Here is a 20864-nt window from a genome sequence, read left to right on the forward strand (position 1 = left end):
TGTCCTATATTTATCACATGGCTAGGGATGTGATCAATGTCCTAGGGATTTGAAACTAATTAAGCAAGAAGAGTACAAGTTCCTTTTGCATTTATTTGCTCCTTGCCCTTCTGTCCAGGGGCACATTTACTGCCCTCTTTCCCCTCGTTCCCTCCCGAGGCTGCGAGAAGAGGATAGACATGTTCCCGCTGTTTCTGCAAATGAACATCCATTCCAGGAGACCATCTACTTACTCTGATTCCTACCTGCTCACTGCACAGGGCTGGTGCCTCTCTAGATGCAGGTGTGGTGTCTGCACAAATGCAGCCTACTGCATATGCAGGAGGAGGGATAGTTACTACTAAGAAACTGATTAAAGAATAAAAATGGCATATTTACACCTTCTTCCCCTAACTAGAACTCAGGCTAATCCTGGGCAAAAAGTTCTAAAAAGTACAGAGTTAATTCAGACCCACCAAGCTATACTCATTAAGGCTTCTCAAAATATATTTCACATATTTTGACTGGAAAGATTCAAAATTAGGCATTTTATAGTACTTTAAAATTTTGTTTTGTGTCCCTTTAAAAATGAGTAAATAAAATAGTGATGAGTGTCAGGAAAAAAAATCACACTGTGTGTCGTGATATTTGCAAATGATATTTGTATTGGGCTATAGTCAACAGCCTATAGGAACCTCCCTTTTGTGTGTATACGTGTTTTCTCTCTCTGTTGCCTCCATTTTCTGACCCATGTTCTGCTGGTGGGTAAAATTCCTAAAATTTAACTTTTTGGCAAGAAGCCTAATTTTCAGATTGGAGCTGAGCTGAAGGCAGTTCCTAAATTGCCCTGAAGTTATGACTGTCAGGATAGTTCTGATGCAATATTTTTAAGCATGCTCCTGGCCCAGCACTGCCAAAGGTTTAACTGCAGAATTGGTTTTTACTCACCGACTAGTGTGGTCTCTTGGTATAATCTAAATGAGAAGGCAGGGTGTCCAATTAGTAAAGGCGAAAGGTTAGCAAAATTTTCTCACTGATTAAAGATTGTGTCTTTAGTGAGTTGAGTTCAACTGGTAATGCTACAATATTAAATAGAATCTGTTTATCTCCTATGTTCTTACTGTGACTTGCAAATGAAAATGTTTGCATATTTCTGCATTTTAGTATTCTGAAGTAGAACATTTAAAAAAAAATCTGTAACACAGAATTGGGCAATTGTGCTACAGATTTTGGGCAACGCATTTGACAATGAGTATCTAATCCTGCCTACTCTGGAAGTTACTGAATTCTCCGCTAAATTTGGAGGGAACAGACAACTGCTTTGGTTGTTTCTCTTTCCACAGCGATGGGTTTAAACATGGTGGAGGCATTTGAAAAATAAAGCGTATTCATTCTTCTCCTGACAAAAATCGAAGTCCTAGCAAATATACAATGTTGTCTGACTTAGTCAATTTCAATTTAATTAGCAGGTCATTTTCAAACTGAAATATATGTTTTCAAAGTTATAAAGTCATCCTTTATACATATTTTTAATAGAATTTGAACTAAAGCAATTTCTACACAGAAACCTAGGATTGTAGGGCTTAAATTTGCTTTTTGGTTTAGAGAATTTAAGAAACAAACAGCAATAAAGTAGTTTAGCCTAATGAATACTGCTGAATTTCCAAATTTACCCAGATGTTCTAAAAATATATCAATTATTCAGATGAAGAATAAAATTACGTTTGGATATCTCATAATGGGAATCGAGAGAGGTTAATTTCACCACGAAGAGTTTATTATTCACCTTGTTGTTTTAGATAGGATCTTAGCAAGAAAAAAATTAAATAGAATAATACAGTTTATGAAATCCATTTTTAGCATCATTTGGTAAATAAAATATTGGAAAGTTATTTTCTTCTTAAACATCTGCAGGTGGCAGTAAAATAGATTTCACGGGCTGTTTCTTTATAATAAAACATGGGGTGTGTTTTTATGATTCTGGCATAGCTACATCCATGGAATAATTTAATCTACCATTCTATATTTATAAGGATATTTGCCAGTGGTTCCAAATTATTAAGATCAGAAATTGAGACAGTGCCCACACAAGATCTCTCACAACAAGAAAATGCAATGTTTATTGGGCATAGTTCTTTGTATACAACACAGTGAACAGTTTCAATGCATTTTTTTACTGAGTCAACCAGTGTTTTTTATTTGGGTTTCTGATATAAAAGTTGCTGTAGTCCAAAAAACAGGGGAGCGGGGGGAAATAAATTAGAAGTTTGGGATTAACACATACACACTACTATATATGTAATAGATAACCAACAAAGACCTAATGTACAGCAGAGGGAATTATACTCAGTTATCTTATAATAACCTACGATGGAAAAGAATCTGAAAAAGGATAAAACCAAATCACTTTGCTGTACACTTGAAACTAACACAACATTGTAAATTAACTATACTTCAATTAAAAAAATAAAATTCTTATTGGAATAATATGAAAGAAAAAACAGAGAAGTCATCAAAAAGTCATGTCTAACTAATTTATGCTGTTGTGAGACAGTAATTACCCAGCTCATCCTGCTGGAGTGAACCTCTGTGAGTGGCCCTGGACGGCCCAGTTCCTCTTCCAATAAACCCTGCTTACGCTTGCCATCTTGCAGAGCTTGTGACTGGATAGACTGGGGCTCTTTCAATATTTGCTTCTCCATTGCTCACAGTTTGCCCCATATTCATGAAAAATTAGCCTGCATTATTCTAGCTTTTCAGTAAAGCGATTTGAGGTTGAGTCATTGATTTATTTGTTTTCTATTTGTTTGTGCCCTACTTTGTTTCACAAAAGGGTATAAAGAGATTTGTAAGGGTGCACACAGTACATATATATGAACACATAAAATGTGTGTAACGATACATACAGCACAAGATAAAATATATTAAAACAAGAGAATGGTAGAAAAAAGAGGCAGTGGAAGTAAAAGCAGGAAAGCAATATAGAGCCAGAAGTTTGGCATGGAAAAATCATTCCAGAAAATCATTTAATTTGGTAGAGATGAGTCACAATTACGGTGCTGTTTATTTAATAAGCGGTATAGAAAAGGAACGGGGTAAATTACAAAGTTCCCCGTTTCCTAGCATCCAAACAAACAAGTGGGGCAGCTGTGGCTAATTTCAGCCTCTCCCAAGGGAAATTCACTAGTCCCTGTGCTCGGGAAGCCAGCAATCTGGGTTCAAATTCTGCCGTGTCACTCACTCACCAACAGTGCAACTGTGGACATGTGACTTTACCTCTCTGAGCCTCCTCTTGTTTATCGAATAGAAATCATAACAGCAATGATACTATTACCAGGTTGCTCTTAGAAGTAAATGAGCTCTTCTATGACAAGTGCTTTGCACAGGTTCTGACATACAACACATACTCAACACACAATGAATGGGATTCAATGTAATGTATAAGAATTTCCAAATCTAGAAACATCGCACTATCATTCTGAAAAGGATTTATTAATATCTCTAAGTTTACATTTAAAATTGATCTTAGGATTATAAAGCAACAGCACTGGACCAAGAGTTATGAAACCTAGAATTAAGAATCCTATTTCTTCTAGTATCTGATTGACAATGGATCGTTCACTTAATATCGCAGAGTGGTGGCTTCCTCATCTCCAAAGATTGACAGGAGAGTCTCAGGATTTGTGCCTCAGCTCTAGTATTTTCCTGTTGAGGCAAAGTTTTTTGCTTCTCTTATTGTCGTTATTAAAAACAGACACTTTTAATGGGTATAATATTGATCAAAATCAGATTAAAAGATATAGGAAAAATGAAGATTACTCTTAAAATATAATTAGGATAGGGAACTTAGGTAATGTTTATCTAAGGAACTGGAAACCAAGAAAAGAAAATGAAGAAAATCAGCACACAAACACAACTGAAGACATTGGCCTCATGTTAACAGAGCAGATATCATTTCAATTATAATCATTATTTTCATATTTAGGGAAAACTCCTAAATAAAGAATTATTTTAAGACTCTAGACATTTTTATTTATAATTTTCAGGGCCAAGTAGATCCAGTGGAACAATATAACTCAAAATGAAAGACTTCAGCTTATGATGTTTTAAAGACAAGGATTGTTTGAGCCTCCTTAGAATTGCTTAGGGCTTATGAAACACAGTTGACAAGGGGATACCAAAACATATGTTTCTGATGCTATTTTAGTTTTGAGGTTTGTTGTAACAGTCATTTGGTAAAGGGAAAATATTCATTAATATCTAATAGAACACGCACCCACAAGGAAAGTCCTAAGTTTTACATAATATTTACTTCATTGCGCTAGAGTTTACATTGTGCGTTTCAGCATTATGAAAACCACGTGTGGCTATCATCAAACTGTGTTTTCAATGTTCATAGCCACACCATTTCAAACTATCTCCCCTTTCTTGGTACCTCTTTGCAAGGGTTTAATCAGTATCCCATCACACCAAGCAGAATGAGGGCAGGCTATGCCCTCTAGGAGGACTTGTGTGGAATTGAGAGACAGATGCCTGTAGTGGGATTGTCTGTGAGGGCAGCGCGTGGGCCACGATGCAGGTGGTAAAGCCTCAGGGAAAACTGAAGAGGGACAAAGTCAGCAAGGGCTCACCAACAGACCCTGACTGTACTCAGAGTAGACGCAACAGTCCGCCTGCCAAGACATTAGCAACAAAAGTACACAAGGCACTCAGTGATGACGCAAAACCAGGGCATACATCTCCTCCGAAGCAGACTGAAGGACCCCCTCCCTCAATGGCAATGAGATATAGCAAGCTACCCAGATTCAGATGCCATCTTAGGAAGCACAGGAGGAGGAAAACAGCTGGAGAGGAAGTTGGAATTTTAACTGACTGAACATCTATCCCAAGAGAGAACACAGAACTCGGAAACATCCAAAACATTTTTAGAGAAAAGCTAGTTTTCCTTCCACAACCTGACACTCGCTAAAGACGGTGGACTCTCAGCGAAATTTCTTGCATGTCCAACTCAGTAATTTGCTCATTTTCCGCCCACCACGTGTTATTTTCTTCTTATATCTAGGAAATGCATGCTATTAAACTAGAGTTAAGTACTTAACAAGTAACTTAGTCTAACGTATCTCCAGTTTTGAAGCATATAGAGGCATTAATTATGGCCGATGTCTCCAGTGAGATGGGAGTTACAATGCTGTAACTACCCTGTCTCAGGGAGCTTGAGCTGCTATAATAAAATGCCACAGAATGGGCAGCTTAAAACAACAGACAATTCCTTCCTCACAGTTCTGGAGGCTGGGAGTCTAAGATCAGGGTGACAGCATTGTTGGTCTCCGGGGAGGACCCTCCTCCCGGCTTGTAGACAGCCGCCTTCCTGCTGCGTCCTCACATGGTGCAGAGAAAAAAGACAGCAAGCTCTGTAGCGCCTCTTCTTCTTGGGTCATTAAGCCCATCATGATCCCACCCCCATAACCCCATCCAAACCTAATTACCTACCAGAAGACCCATCTCCAAACACCATCACATTGGGGGTTAGGGGCTGCAACATAGGAATTTGGGGAGGACATAATTCTTGATCAAAAAGATACAGAAATTGCTGCATTTCTGTGCTGTCAGTTAAAGACAAGCAAGGAGGAAGGATAATGATTTATAAAGGAAGATTAAAAGGAGCTAACCATGAGGGGCCCGGAAACACAGGCAAGTAATTGCCTAGGACTCTGGACTGCCGTGTGAATCCGCAAGCAAAGGCTGGCAAGGGCCCACTGAGGTCAGCCACTGCACAGGAACCGGCTCTGCTCGCGGACGCCAAAGTCCACAGCATCTTTAAGACATCTCAGGAGCATGCTGTGACCCACTTTACAAGGCCAGCATTGGTTCCAGCCATATAAAAATGAATGTCTGGCCAGTCTCCAAATTCTCAAAGATATATAGGAATTTTAAGTGTCGTTTTAGGAACTTTGTCTTGTATCTTCAATAGACTAGGGAAAACATTTGGAGTTGCAATCAGGAACTCTTGTGAGTCATACTGCAATGTTTTATATAATTTTCTCTTATTTGTTGCCATGATATTTGTGGAATACTGGGCATGGTGTTTATATAACATCTATTAGAAAAGAAAAATATCCTAGGGGTAGCTTAGTCAAATGATGAAAGATAAGTCGCAGAGTCATTGTCGTATCAGTGGAAAATTCACTTTGCTAAGAACCTGGAGTCTACTCTGTCAACTTTCACTAAATAGCTGTGTGACAATGACCAGTCACTTCACCTCTGGGACCATAGGTCTTGCCATCTGTTAAATGGAGCCATGGGAACCCCTTTCCTTCCTCCTCTCCTTTCTTCTCTGTGAACACTCAATAGGATAATGTCAGTAAGAAAACTGTTAAAACCAGGAGATCGCATATAGGTTCAAGGTTGTGGTTTTTCTCTCTCTTCTTCTTCTGCTACCTTGAAATGTTCCTATCGCTCTAAAACTAGGACAGGAATGGGGAAACCTACAGATAAAAGTTAGAAACAGAATGTAGCCATGTCAAAGAGAAGCTGGGCGTGTATGGAATGGTCTGGGTCGCTACAGGTGCACTGTTGTAGCAGGTGGTACAATGACCTTGTCACTCCCAGGATTCCACTGTGAACTCTGCCTCCAAATTGCCAGACTTTATCACGAAGGGCGTATGGTAGTACTTCTGTCTGAAGTATTTTGTGATTTCTCGTGGTCTTCCTTTACACACATAAGGACGCCCATTTCTACTGGGGGTGCCTTGATGTCCTAAAACCAGCACCTTCTTAAAACTTAAAATTTGCTTGTCCCTGGCTCTCTCTTCCCTCACAGAGTACAGCTTTAGTGGCTGGGGCATGAACAAGCTCACCGTCCCTCCTCCCCAAACCTCTTGTCCAGACATGACAAGTATACGTTGCATAAGTGGTATAAGGTGCTAATGTCCTAGCCTCCCTTCACCTCAAGGAACAGGAGCAGCACCTCGTGGCCAAATACATTCATATTTTGGCAGTGAAGCAAGTGAATGTTCACAAGTGTGGTAAATAAACACCAGACACCATCTCACATCCGTTCAGGTTAGTACCCCCGGCCAAATCAGTTCACGTCCGGCCAGAATTCGCAGCCCAATGGGTTTAAGCAGTTCTGGTTTTCAGATTGCTTAGATATCAGAACTGCAGATAACAGAGTATATAAATCTACAGCAGGAAATACCCGAGGCTCCCTTGTCACACAGAGCCCTAAATCCAGCAGAACTGCCAACCTTTCAAGGTGAAAACCATCAGATCAACTCTCAGTATATGTTTCTACTTCTCAAGGCTGTGTTTGATGTTACATTTTCAAAGGTTAGTCATGGATTTCTTAAATATGTTTATATTTAATTTGGAAAGGACCTTAAAGGTCACTGTGTAATTATTTTTATTTTCCTAGTAATAAACTGAGGTTCAGAGAACTGAGGTCAAGATATGTGTATGGAGGATCAGAATAGGAGCTTTGGAGTCAATCAGATCGACCTGTCTTCCAATCCTGCCTCCACTTGTTTCTTTTTTTTAATTTTCATTTTATGGAAGTAGAGTTGATTTACAATGTTGTGTTAATTTCTGCTATACAGCAAAGTGATTCACTTTACATATATATTATTTTTCATGTTCTTTTCCATGATGGTTTATCACGGGATATTGAATACAGTTCCCTGTGTTGTACAGTAGGACCTTGTTGTTTATCCATTATTTATAGAATAGCTTGCATCTGCTGACCCCAAACTCCCACTCCATCCCTCCCCCACGTCCCTCCCCTCCTTGGCAACCGCAAGTCTGCTCTCTATGTCTGTGAGTCTGTTTCTGTTTTGTAGATAAGTTCGTTTGTGTCATATTTTAGATTCCACCTGTAAGTGATCTCATATAGTATTTGTCTTTGTCTGATTGACTTCACTCTGTATGATAAATCTCCAGGTCCATCCATGTTTCTGCAAATGGCATATTTCATTCTTTTTATGGCTGAGTAATATTCCATTGTATATATACACCACATCTTTATCCATTCATCTGTTGATGGACACTTAGGTTGCTTCCATGTCTTGGCCATTGTGAATAGTGCTGCAGTGAACACTGGGGTGCATGTATCTTTGAATTATAGTTTTCTCTGGATATATGCCCAAGAGTGGAATTGCCGGATCATATGGCAATGCTATTTTTAGTTTTTTGAGGAACCTCCATACTGTTTGCCATAGTCTGCCTCTGCTTCTTGCTGGTGATATAAAACTGGGCAAGTTACTCCATTTTCTCAACCCAGTGCCTTCATCTGTAGACTAGGGTGATAATCTCTCCTTCACACAATTGTATGCTCACTACTGAGTGTTTATTGAGTGCCTACCTCATGACAGGCACTGTTCTGGGCACTGAGGACACACCAGGATGGTTTTGGGAATTAAATATAACAGTGTATTTAAATAACTTAGCACAGTGGCTAGCCCCTTATAGATATTTATTTAATATTATTTTTATTTTTATTATTTATTTAATACTATTATCAGCTATCATTTTTCTAGTAGTAGAATCACACACACAAAAAAATCTCAGCCCTCTGGGTTCACAATCCACTTATTCTTAAAGAAAAATGGGAGGAGGTGAGATAGAAACACAGGATGTGTTTTGTTCAAGCTAATACACCCCAAGGAGGAATATTGGATTTGCAATATTACAGAGTTAGTATTTCAATATTAGTGATTCTCCGGTTCATATTAGGGAGATGCCTAGCCTTATCCTGCCACTAAAATATCCCAGTCTTGGGAAATGTCCCACCTAACGGGGTGGATCTCAGAGACGGCCTAAGTCACAGGCTGCCCTGGTCATTGGCTTGTCAGGATCACTTGTCTGATGCACTTAGTCATTTATCTCTTAGCTACTTGAACTAAAATTTTATAGCTAAATGGGAGCATAGCTATTTCTAATGATAACCAGTGCTCCCTTCTTTTCATTACTGCCATGACGCAATAGCATTTTCTCAGAGAGAAACAAAATGCAAATATTTTGAACTAATGGAAAAAGGTTTAATTGTTAAAATACCATTGCCAACATCAATAAATTGTCAGCAACTTGCATGTTTCATTGGGTTAGGTACTGTATGAAATGAATCAGCAGGATATTATTTCTGTTCTACATGAAATTGAATGACACTCCCTTTTTTGCCTTTTAGTAAATTTTAAAATTTTTATTTTCTGTGCAAGACAGTGTTATTTTAATTTTAAGTTTAAGAAAGAAAGTGTCAGTGACCAAGAGTATTTCCTACCCCTTAGAGTGGAGTCAATTTTCTTTTTCACTGGAACTTTCCTGTAATTGAACGCTAGCTGTGGAAATTTTGAAGCATGTGGGAGCAGACTGGCACTCATCTTAGCAGAAATGTTCTTGCTTTGACTCAGTCATAGAAACAAATAGATAAACTAGAAGCGTTTCATTCCAACATAGACTAAGGATATATTTAACATTCTGGATAGACAGAATAAAATACCTGTGAGTCATAGGATCCTGCCTCCTTAAAATGAAACAACATTCAATTGATTGATTGATTGGAACATTTTTTTCAGAGGAAAATGACATAAACTATTTAATTAATATTTTTAAAAATTACTCAAATTCATACTGAGAAAGTACATTATAATCTGACTAATACATAATTTCCATTCAGTTTTCAATATCTTACTTTTAAGGAGGCTCCAATCTTAACATATTTTTAAAATTTTAACATTTTTGAGGCATTTTGTAGGATGGAAGAGCTGCAGATAGTCAAGGGGAGTGAATCACTTTTATTTTCAAATTCCTCTAACAAGGGACTTGTTTTGAGATGAGTTTTGTTTCAGGATTGAGCCAGTGACATATTTCTCAGGGAACGTTTCAGATATTTCTGAAGACTGTAGAAATTATCATCCCAGGTTTTGAAAATTTTGACAGCACAGGGGACTGCATGTTTTGAAAGTTATAAAAATAGTTTGCAAAGGGGATCTCAATTCAGAAAGGCGAGCAGGAAAAAAAAAGAAAGAAAGTGGAAGTAAAAATATTTTTCCCAGGGCTTGACTTTGGAAAACAACATTCTGTATCGACCATGACAAAACATTAGGGTCCAGAAGTCCTACAGGCAAAAGAGATAGCAGCAGACTCTACAACACCCACCGCTCTGGCCTGCTATGTGACGATGCGTCCAGAATAAATTTTAATTATAGCTACCAGTTCCATGTGGCTTAACATAAAGAGAGCCTATACAGGAAATTGTAGCCTAAGTCAAACGTAGCAAGTGGTAACCTCAGAAACCCAGTGAGATGATTATTTATCAAGAAACATGTATCATTTCTAAAAATAAGTATTGATAAGTATTAATATTAGAGGAAGTCTGCAAGACTCTCTCACTTGAAACTTCCCCATTTGAAAATGTGTCTCACCTTTTATGATATAAAAAATGTCATAAAATATTTTAAGTGTAATAACATCCTTTATTCTGATTTGGTTATGGTGGTGGTAAGGGAACGTAGCTGGGTAATATAAACCTAGCTTTTTCATACTACACATATTATTAATGACAGATAAAATTACCCAAGTGAAATTTTTTGTTATTTATCTTCCAAATCTATAGGTTTTCTTCTTTACAACAAAGTGTACTTTGAGTATGAAAGTTGAACTCAGTATTATTCACTACCTTAGGTATTATTATATTTAATAGAGTTGCATAAAGCTGTATAAATAGCTTTTTAGTTACTCTTGGAAATCGAGTTAGTGGTTTGAACTAGGAATAGAGCCAACAATATTACACTTACATATCACCACCTCTGAGAATACTGGTCATGGTTGCATGAACTTCTGCCTCAGTGTACAATTTCATCTGCTCAAACAGACCCACAAACTTTTACATTAATGTATATTTATTTCTCTTTTTCAGTACTGTAAACTCAAACCAGCCACTGTGAGAAAACTGCATAACAGGAGAAATTGCTTTCCTCTTTTTAAAGGAATAATTTGTGATGTTAACAGGATACAATGAGAAAGCAGGGTGAACCACACCCATTAATAACACAGACATCCCCCGGCGTATAACTACCAGCAGTACCAGATAACAATGACAAAAACAAAAATATTATTTTCTAAGATGTGAAAGGAAAGTAGGTCTGAGAGAAGGAGGACAAAGTCATCCTTCATGTCTACTTGGTGATAGTTAACAGGCCAGAGAAAATAAAACGATCTGTCTCGAAGGAACAGAACCCACCACAAAGACCTAATTAGAATCTAGGTGACAGTGCTGAAGGCAAGTAACGGATTAAGAAACAGAAACATAACAGCCATTTTCACTGCACTATTTTATTTTCCCTTGAGAAGTCACACTAATGGATTGCAAAGTACAATGCTCCACTTTCCATATAGTCTAATAGACTGGTCCTGAGGTTGGGAAGTTATTCTAGGCATCACTTGCAAATAAATTATTCATGCCACAGAAGATACAGGTGTAATCAAAGGTCCTGAAATTTTTTAAAATATCACTTTTACCTGAATATGGAATGTGTTAATACACTACACTTAAAAAGATAAAAATGACTTTCTAAGTGTTCACTACAAATAAAAAGAAGGCAAACATGAAGCACTGATCCAGAGAAAGCTTAGAAATCCACAGTAACTCCTTTCTGTGAACTCTGATATTGAGCCCTCCCATATGTTGGTCAACTGAGTTTATGACCCCATCATTCCCTGATGGGTTAAGAAGAGCTCCACTCTCTTAAATTGCCCAAGTTTGAGATGTAGTCAGATGTTTTCCTAAGGATGTTTCCCCCACATGAAGAGTAGAAATAAGTAGGGTCTGAAATGTCAACAGAAGACATAGTTGAATGTGGTAATTATTATAATAAAAGTGATAGGCATGTCACTACAGTAAAGAAAATTGTAGAATCAAGACTAAGATGATCTGAAAGTATTGTTATTGTACCTTCATTCTTGAAAGATATATTTGTTAGAAATATAATTCTGAATTGACAGGTTTTTGTTTCAGTATTTTAAAGTTATTTTCCACTACCTTCTGGCTTTCATTATTTCTGATGCAGTCAATGGTATTTCAAATAATTGTTCCGCTGAGTGTAATATATGAATTTCTATGGTTATTTTCACCATTGTCCCTTTATCTTTCATTTGCAATAATTTAAATGTGATGTGGTTTTCTTTCTTACCACACTTGCAGTTTGCTGAACGTCTTGAATATAAATATTTATGTCTTTCATCAAATTAGGAAACTTTTCAGCCATCATTTTTTAAAATATTTTTTCTCACTTTCCTTTTTCTGGAATCCTAATTACACAAATGTTGAAGCTTATGGCTTGTCCCACCAGTTCCTTAGGCTCATTTTTATATCTCTTTAACTTTTTTTTTCCTTTTTAAAAAATTTTCTATTCACCTATCTTCAATTTTACTAACTGTTTCTTTTTGCATTTCCAAATTGTTGATAAACCCAGCCAGTGTGTTTGTGTGTGTCTGTGTGTGTGTGTACACATATATGCAGATATTATACTTTCAGTTCTAAAATTTTCATTTTGTTCTTTTTAGAAGAGCCTGTTTATTTGTTGAGCATTCAAATATTTTCATTTATTATGATCATCTTTACTTTATGTCCTTGAGTATAGTTAGTTATAACAGTTACTTTATTATTCTTGTCTGCTACTTCCAACCTTGGTCAATCTCCACTGATGACCTTTCCCCTTGATGTTGGATCAGAGTTTTCAGTTTCTACCTATGTTTAGTGATTTTTTTTGTTATTCTAGCTAAGACCTATGAATAATATGCTTTAGAGATTCTGGTTTCCTTTTTGTTCTTCTGAAGAGTATAGATTTTTGGTATTAGCAAGTAGTTAATTTAGTCATTTTCAAACCCCAGAGTATGAAATTTTAGTTCAATACTTCTTCTCCCAGGCAAGCTTCTTATAAAATGCTCTGTACATGTAGAGTTTGGGGATCAATCACAGATTTGGGTAGCTTTCAAGCACAGAATCTGGTGATCTCTCTTTTAGCTCTCTCATGAGATATTCCTCTTCGCTCTCTACCTGTGAGGGCTGCCTTTTCCACTTTCCTCTGGTTGTCTTATCTGGGTTCTAGTCACTCCCCATGGCACTGACAGCTGTCTAGTCTCAAGACAAAAGCCCTAAAAAAATCCAGAAAATTCACAACATGCTTTTCCTTTATCCCAAGTTTTGGACTCCCACCCTCCAGTATCTGCTTGCTGTTGGCTGCTCTCCAGTGCTTTATGCAATTATCCTTTTTATATATTTTCTCAGCTTAAAGGTATTGTTTGGGGGAGAGTTGCTCCAATGGACGTTACTTAGTGGTGACTATAAGCCAGAATCTCTATCTCTATATGTGCTCATTTTTAAATGTAGGTAAGTATGTGCCAGCTCTTCTGCACACAAGCAACCACCAACATATCAGCGGCATACAGCAATAATCACTCATTCCTTATTCACCGTCTTCATGTTATTTGGGACAGCTCTGCTTTCAGATGCAAGTCAGATTCAGGTCTGTTCCCTGTGTCTCATTCTGGGCTTAGGCTGGAGGAGTAGCAGCAACAATCTGAGGCATGTTCTTCTCCCAAAGCAAGGGTTGGAAACATTCAAATGAGTAAGCAGAAAAGTGCAACTCTTCTTAAGGCCTACACTTAAACTGGACCACCGTACCATCACTTCCTCTGCATCCCATTGATCAAGGCAAATGATCTGATCAACGCCAATTTCAGTGGGCAGGAAAGTATACCCTTTACATGGAGGAAGAAGAATTTATATTTGCCAAACTACAGTCTATTCTGCCAAATTAGTAACAAGGCATTCAACTAAGCTATTAGAGGATTAAGAGAATTCTACTCCTGAGGTCAGTTAAATCTAGTGAGAAAGACACATAAAAGCTTTGTGCAATGTGGTAATTTTAAGATAATATATTGCACAATCTTGGATTCTTTCTATTTCTAAGAATATTTCTTCTCTCCTTCTCTGTCTGATAAAAAAAAATAAAACCAATGTGATATTACAAGAAAATAAAACTGTGGGAGAATATCCTTCTTGAGCATACACACAAAATTCTTTTAAAACTTCTCACAAATAGATTCTAGTCATATATAAAAAGGGTAAAGTATAGTGACAATGCCAGGTTTACCTCAGATATGCTAGGTTGGTTTAACATATTCAGAAAAAATCAACCCATGCCATTCAGTCTAACAACAAAATAAAGTGGGGGAAAGCACATGATCATCTAAATAAATGTAAAAAAAATTGTTTTGCAGAAGTTATTACTCCTGATAAAACCCAAAGCAAACTAGACAAAGAAGCACTTCCCACAACATGATTAACGATATCAACAGAAAAATTACAGCTAACATCATACTTCATGATGAAAGACTGAACGCTTTCCCCCAAAGATTGGAAACAAGGCTAAGATGTCACATGTGTCACTGATCTTCATGATCATACAAAAGGTCCTGGCCAGTGCAATAAGACAGGCAAAAAGACATTAAAACAAAAACAAAAATTGGAAGGAAGGAGTAAAATGGTCTTTTTCATAAACACATGATTTTATCATGTAGAAAATCTTAAGATACCATGAAAGAAGTACTAAAAATAATAAATATACATTTATCAAAGGCCATAAGGTATAAGATCAATATACAGAAATTGCTATATGAGAGCAAAAAAAAATCTAAATAAAATTCAAATATCCAATTCAATTAAAAATAACATCCAAAAACATGAAATGCTTAGGAGTATTTAACAAAGTAAGTACAAATCTACAAAACTTTGCTGAAGGAAATAAAAGAGCATCTACGTAAATGGAGAGATAAACCATAATCATGAGTAATAAACTCAGTATTGTTAAAATGTCAATTTACCCCAAGTTGAGCTATAAATGCAACACAAATGCAAAGAACATTCAAGCAAATATTCTTGTAAATTTTGCAATTATAAAACTCATGTGGAAATGCAAATGACCTAGAATAGCCGAAGCAATCTTGACAAGTAAAGACAAAGATGGAAAAATTACCTTACCTGTTTCAAGACTTATAGTAATGCTATAATAATCAAGATAGTATAAATTTGACAAAGAGACATATAGATCAACAGAACTGAAAGTTCATTAATAAATATAAATACGGCCAGTTGAATTCTGACAAGTGGGTCAAGGTAATTCAAAGGGAAAGGGAAATTGTTTCAAGAAATGAGGCTTCAACAACAGGATATCTCTACTGAAAATATAAACCTAATGTTCATTCATATCATGCCTGAAAATTTTCTTGAAATAAGCCATAGAACTAAGTGTAAAAGTTAAACTTATAAAATCTCTAGAAAAAAATGAAAAAAAAATTAAGCAATAGGTAACTAAAGATTTCTTAGATGGGAATACGAGAAGTGTGAACCGAAAAAGGAGAAAATAAATAAATAAACAGAACTTTATAAAAAAAAACCTTCTAAAGACGTGATTAATGAAATAAAAATGCAAACCACAAAATAGAATATATATATGTATATATATATTTATATATGTACATATGAGAAAGCACTTGTATCTAGAATATAAAAAGAATTTTTACAATTCAATAAGAATGAGTAATGCAATTTTAAAAATTAGTAAAATTTTAAGGACACTTCTTAAGATACATGAAATGTCAATAATCATAGAAAAGATGTTTAACATACTTAGTTGGAAAAGTAAGATAAACCTTCAATGAAATACAACTGTACACTTACACAGATGGCTACAATTAAAAATTGAGAGAATGAAAGTTGTCAATTATACAGAACACCTACATTTCTGGTGAGGAAATAAGATACAGCCACTTTACAAAACAGTTGGGCAGTTTCTCAGAGATGTAAGCATACATTTGTGTATGACACAGAAATTTCACTCCTCGGTATTTATCCAAGAGAAAGGAAAACTTGTGGCCACACAAAGACTTATATACAAATGCTCATAGCAACTTTATTTATAATAGCTAAAAACTGAAAGAAACTCAAATGTTGATCAACAGGGAAGTGGGTAAGCATAATATAAATGTGATGCAATGGAATACTACTCAGCTATAAAAAGGGACAAACAAAATGAAACATCATCAACATTCTGCTGGATGAAAAAAGTCAGAAATATGATGCTGAGTAAAAGGAGCTGGATACAAGAGAATATATACTTTCCAATTTCATGTATATAAAATTCTAAACTTTCCAAATAATCTCTGCTAAGAGGCATAACTCATTGAACGGTCCACTGTAAAATGATATTGATTATTCCAAAGTTGACAAAAAAGACTAAAAATCTGCAGCTTCATTTGTTACAATTTCATATCCTGTATTAATATTTGGTAATAATTAACAAACTTGTGTGCCAGGCATGGTAAAAAACACTTCACAAGTATGAATATTTAATAAAGCTGATATAGAATTTCATTACGGAGTTGATACCAGGTGCTTTCCAAGGTATGCTTACAGGTTATAGTAATCCTCATTACATCACTGAAATATAGGCTAGGCAGTTTTTATCCCCATTTTAAAAGTAAAGAAACTGCAATGCAGTGAGGTTAAATAACTTATTAAGCAAAGTCACACAGCTTCTAAAGGTTAAGTTTGGAAATCTAAATTTATCATTTTGTCTGCTAATCCTTCTAAATAATACACCTGGAAATTTGTTGAATTGGACAAATGTAGATTTCTGAGTGATTTTCAGATTTGGAAATTGATGTTATTCTAATCGTCCTGCACTTTTAGAGAAAGAGGCTTCCATAGTTGACTCACCACTACTTAACTTCGTTCTCGTGCAAATGCAGCCATTGTAAACAGCTAGTCCATTTGCAACCCACATATGGAGGACACGCTACCTCCCACGGACTGTGTTTACCTTAGGCAGTTAATGATCCTAAATGCAACATCTACCAAGGTTATAGCTCAAGGAAACTTTCCAAAGCACCGGTTAATGAGAGATTTTTTTCCCCTCCCCTCTCAGGAGCAAGTTCCATGTGAATTCCTGCCTTATGAGTCATCTGCCAAGTCCGGCACATCGAATTTTGCCCCAAAGGCAGTGGAAGAATGAGCCAACCCGTCAAATTCCTGCCATAAATTTAGCTTCAACCATGAGATTATTTCTCCTGGGAAGGAGGTTTCACACCCCTCAAACAATCCCTTGGGCATTTTAAATAGTTTTTCTTCTTGTTTGAGTGCTTTCTATTTAAGGCCAAGTGAAATATATTTCTGAACTAGATTTTTTTCTTTATCATTGTGCATTTGCTGGCAATAATAAGTAGAGAAGATTTAGCTATGTGTGCATGCATGTGTGAAAGAGAGATGGGATTGGAAAAGAGAGGAAGAAAAGGGCTGGAAAGGGAGAGGGAAAGAGGGAAAGAAGACACTAAGAGACTATTAAAAATATGTATCTATTATCGAGACATTCTGTGGAGTGATTTCTGTGCCAGCTAAGAATGTTTTTTCCTCCTGAGACATTCTGGGGAGTCTAAAAGTAACTGACTTCAGAAACGAACACATATCTTCGCTACTGAATACACAGTTTTATGGAGAGCTACGTTTCCAGTACAGAGAGTTTTTATGGAATGCAAAACTGTAAGAACATTTTCCTATAATGTGGTCACCAGGAAGTGTCTACCCTTTCAAATGGCCATGTCCTAATCCCTAGACCCTAGGATTGTAACCTTCCGTGGCAAAAAGGACTCTGCAGATGTGATTCAATGAAGGATCTGAAAATGGAAAGATAATTCTGAATTATCCACGTGGGCCCAATGAAGTCAGTGAAACAGCGGGTCAGAGTCAGAGAGGAGTCTGAAGATGCTCTGTTCCACTGGCTTTTAAATGGAGAAGAGCCCATGAGCCCAGAGTGCAGGCAGCTGCCAGAAGCTGGAGAATGTGAGGTATCAATTCTCCCCTAGCGCCTCCAGAAAGAAGGCAGTTCTGCCAACACCTGTGTTTTCACTTAGTGAAACCCATTTCAGACTTTGGCTCTCCAAAACTGTATGATAATAAATTTTTTGTTTTAAGCCAGTAATTTTGCGGGTAGCCTGTTAGAGCAGCTTATGGCTGAAACCAGTACACATAAGAATAGATGCAGAAAGTACTTTGGCATTTTTATTTCACATCCTATTCTGATCCATAGGTGACTCTGTGTTTTAATCTTCATGGCTTGGAATTCTAATTTGTGGACAATAGGGTTGACTGCACCTATGTGTAAGATAACACGACCGAGATATTTCGGGAGAGCTGCAACACTACCAAAGGGACATTTGAGAAGAGTACCCCTCCTGAGATGTCTGAAATTTGGGACTATTTTCCAGGTGTGTCCTTCTGTAGGATCTCAACTCACAGGGTCAACCTGGGTTTCAAGTCTAGAGTATGTGCTTAGTAAACTTGTCGAATGAATGGTTAGGGAAAAAGGTTGGCTATGAATACTTTGTATTAAAGAGCACGGATGATGAATAAAACCACCTTCTCTGCCAGCTGGTTGGTGTCTCAGTGTCACAGCGGATTCCTGTTAAGATAGAGCACACTTCGGTAGAAATGCAAGTGTAATAAGGACCAATTTACATATTACGTCCCTACGTTGTAGAGGCAAAAAATATAACAACCAAGGGAGGTAAGGAAAAGGCACAGGGTGTTGTGACCAAGTGAAACAGGATGGAAGAGGGCAGGGCACAACCTTTAAAAGAATGACATAGTTTTTGAGGATAAGACATAAACTGGCTACAACCTCCTAGGTCCAATATGGTGGAAGATTGAATTTCCAGTGGACTTTGAGCCTCACTATACGTTCACTGTAATACATTAGTTAAATGACACGTCCACGGGTGCCAGGACAGTTCTGACCATAAAAGCACAAAAAGAGGGCAGTGGCCCAATTCCTGGAAATCTCCGCCCCTTCTCCAAAATAGTTAGAATAACCCTCCCACTCACTAGCCTATGAAAACACCCAACCCATACAAACTAGCCACGCTATATTTCTGGGCCTCTCACTTTCTGAGATGACCCACACTATGTCTGTGGAGTGTGTTTCTCCCAGGGCTGCTCTTGCCTTTTGTGACAGACCACGTTCTGTCTGTGGAATGTGTATCTCTCGAAATACACCCACTTCTTACCTATCACTTTACCTCTTGCTGAATTCCTTCTGCTATGAGACATCAAGAACCTGAGCTTCATTTAGTCCTGAGACCGGGTGTGGGATCTCAATTAAAAAACAGTGGGTTTCAATCCCAATCTGAGCTGTGCGGTTTCGCAAGGGGGCAGGCTCTGGCACCGCAGTGCACTGACTCTAAAGCTGAATCTTTTCTTTATAAACTGTCTGGTTTCAGAGAAGTTAATTAGCATCTGTATCTCAGCCCCTCTGACATTAAATGAAGAAATGATTTAGTGCAAGCAACGTGCATAAAAACACAGTAAACTAGAGCTGGACACAGAGGGAGACTCAAGGAGCTTCAGGGAGAGTCAGTCCCATGTGGTGAAACGCAGTGTTTCAGACAACAGTGAAAGTGATGTGATTTCTCTTAAGAAAAATAATAAGAAGTATTCATGGGATGCCAAAGATAAACTCCTTCATTAAAACTTTTGCCTAGAGCTAGTCTTGGGCATTACAACAATCTAGTGTTAACACTGTACTAGTTTAGGGATATTTTTCTCTTTTACCATCTCTCCATACACATATCAACTTTGATGAATTTTCACCTTTTAAACTCATAGATTCACATTACTGACCTCATTAGCCAGAGGTGGAAAAAAAAGCAGCATGCTTACTGGATAATGAAAGTTACTGCTCACCTCTAATGATCAATTAATTGAAATAATATCTGAAAAGTGTATAAAACAAAATAAGCACACAAAACAAGAAATATTGGTTGTTGTTAAGTGGTTACTTGTGTGTTACTTCAAGTTAAGGTAACGCTGCTCCAGTGATTTGGATGTAGGTTGCTATGGCCACTGAACATAGCTACAGTTTGCAGACAGTCCACCTCTGAGGGGCACATCCACATTATTTATGAAAGATAAAATTCCTTGATCCCTTTGAACATCCTTCTAAATATTTTTAATAATTATTGATGTACAGGTCGGTAAAATGAAATGTACAGACTTCAAGTGTCATTTTGATGGGTTTTCACAATTATGTGCACCATGTAACCACCATCCAAAACAAGATACAGCTCCTGCTTAGTACGAGTCAGTAGAAACCTATCACCACCTCAAGATCAGAGTTAACCATGTTCGGATTTCTATTACCCTAAAATAATTGTTTGTTCTTGGGCTTCATACCCATGGAATCATAGAAATGTATTCCTTTGTTTCTTTCATGCAAGACAATGGTTATGAGATTCATCCCAGTTGTGAGTAGTTTATTGTTTTTTATTGCCTGGTAGAATTGTATTGTGTGAATCTAATATGATTTGTCTATCCATTTCTTTTCACAGTAATTTCATTTCCATTGTAGGGTCATTATGAATAAGGTTGCTATGCATATTCTTGTAAAAAGCGTTATGTTGACATATGGTTTCTTATTTCTTCAGTAAGTACCTGATTCAGTTTGGATTGTAGGCTTAAATGCAAAAGCTAAAACTAAAAAATGTCAGAAAGACGTCACAGAGAGTATACTTAAGCCATTAAGGGAAGCAAAGATTTCTTAGGTAGACGCAAAAAGCACCAAAGAACCAGAAAAGAGAACCCTCCTACACTGTTGGTGGGGATGTATTGGGCTGGCCAAAAAGTCTGTTCGAGTTTTTCCAGAAGATGTTACGGAAAAACCCGAACGAACTTTTTGGCCACTATGTAAATTGGTGCAGCCACTATGGAGAACAGTGTGGAGGGGCCTTAAAAAACTAAAAATAGAACTACCATATGACCCAGCAATCCCACTACTGTGTAT

The sequence above is a fragment of the Physeter macrocephalus genome, chromosome 7, assembly GCF_002837175.3.
Source record: "Physeter macrocephalus isolate SW-GA chromosome 7, ASM283717v5, whole genome shotgun sequence".
NCBI lineage: Eukaryota > Metazoa > Chordata > Mammalia > Artiodactyla > Physeteridae > Physeter > Physeter macrocephalus.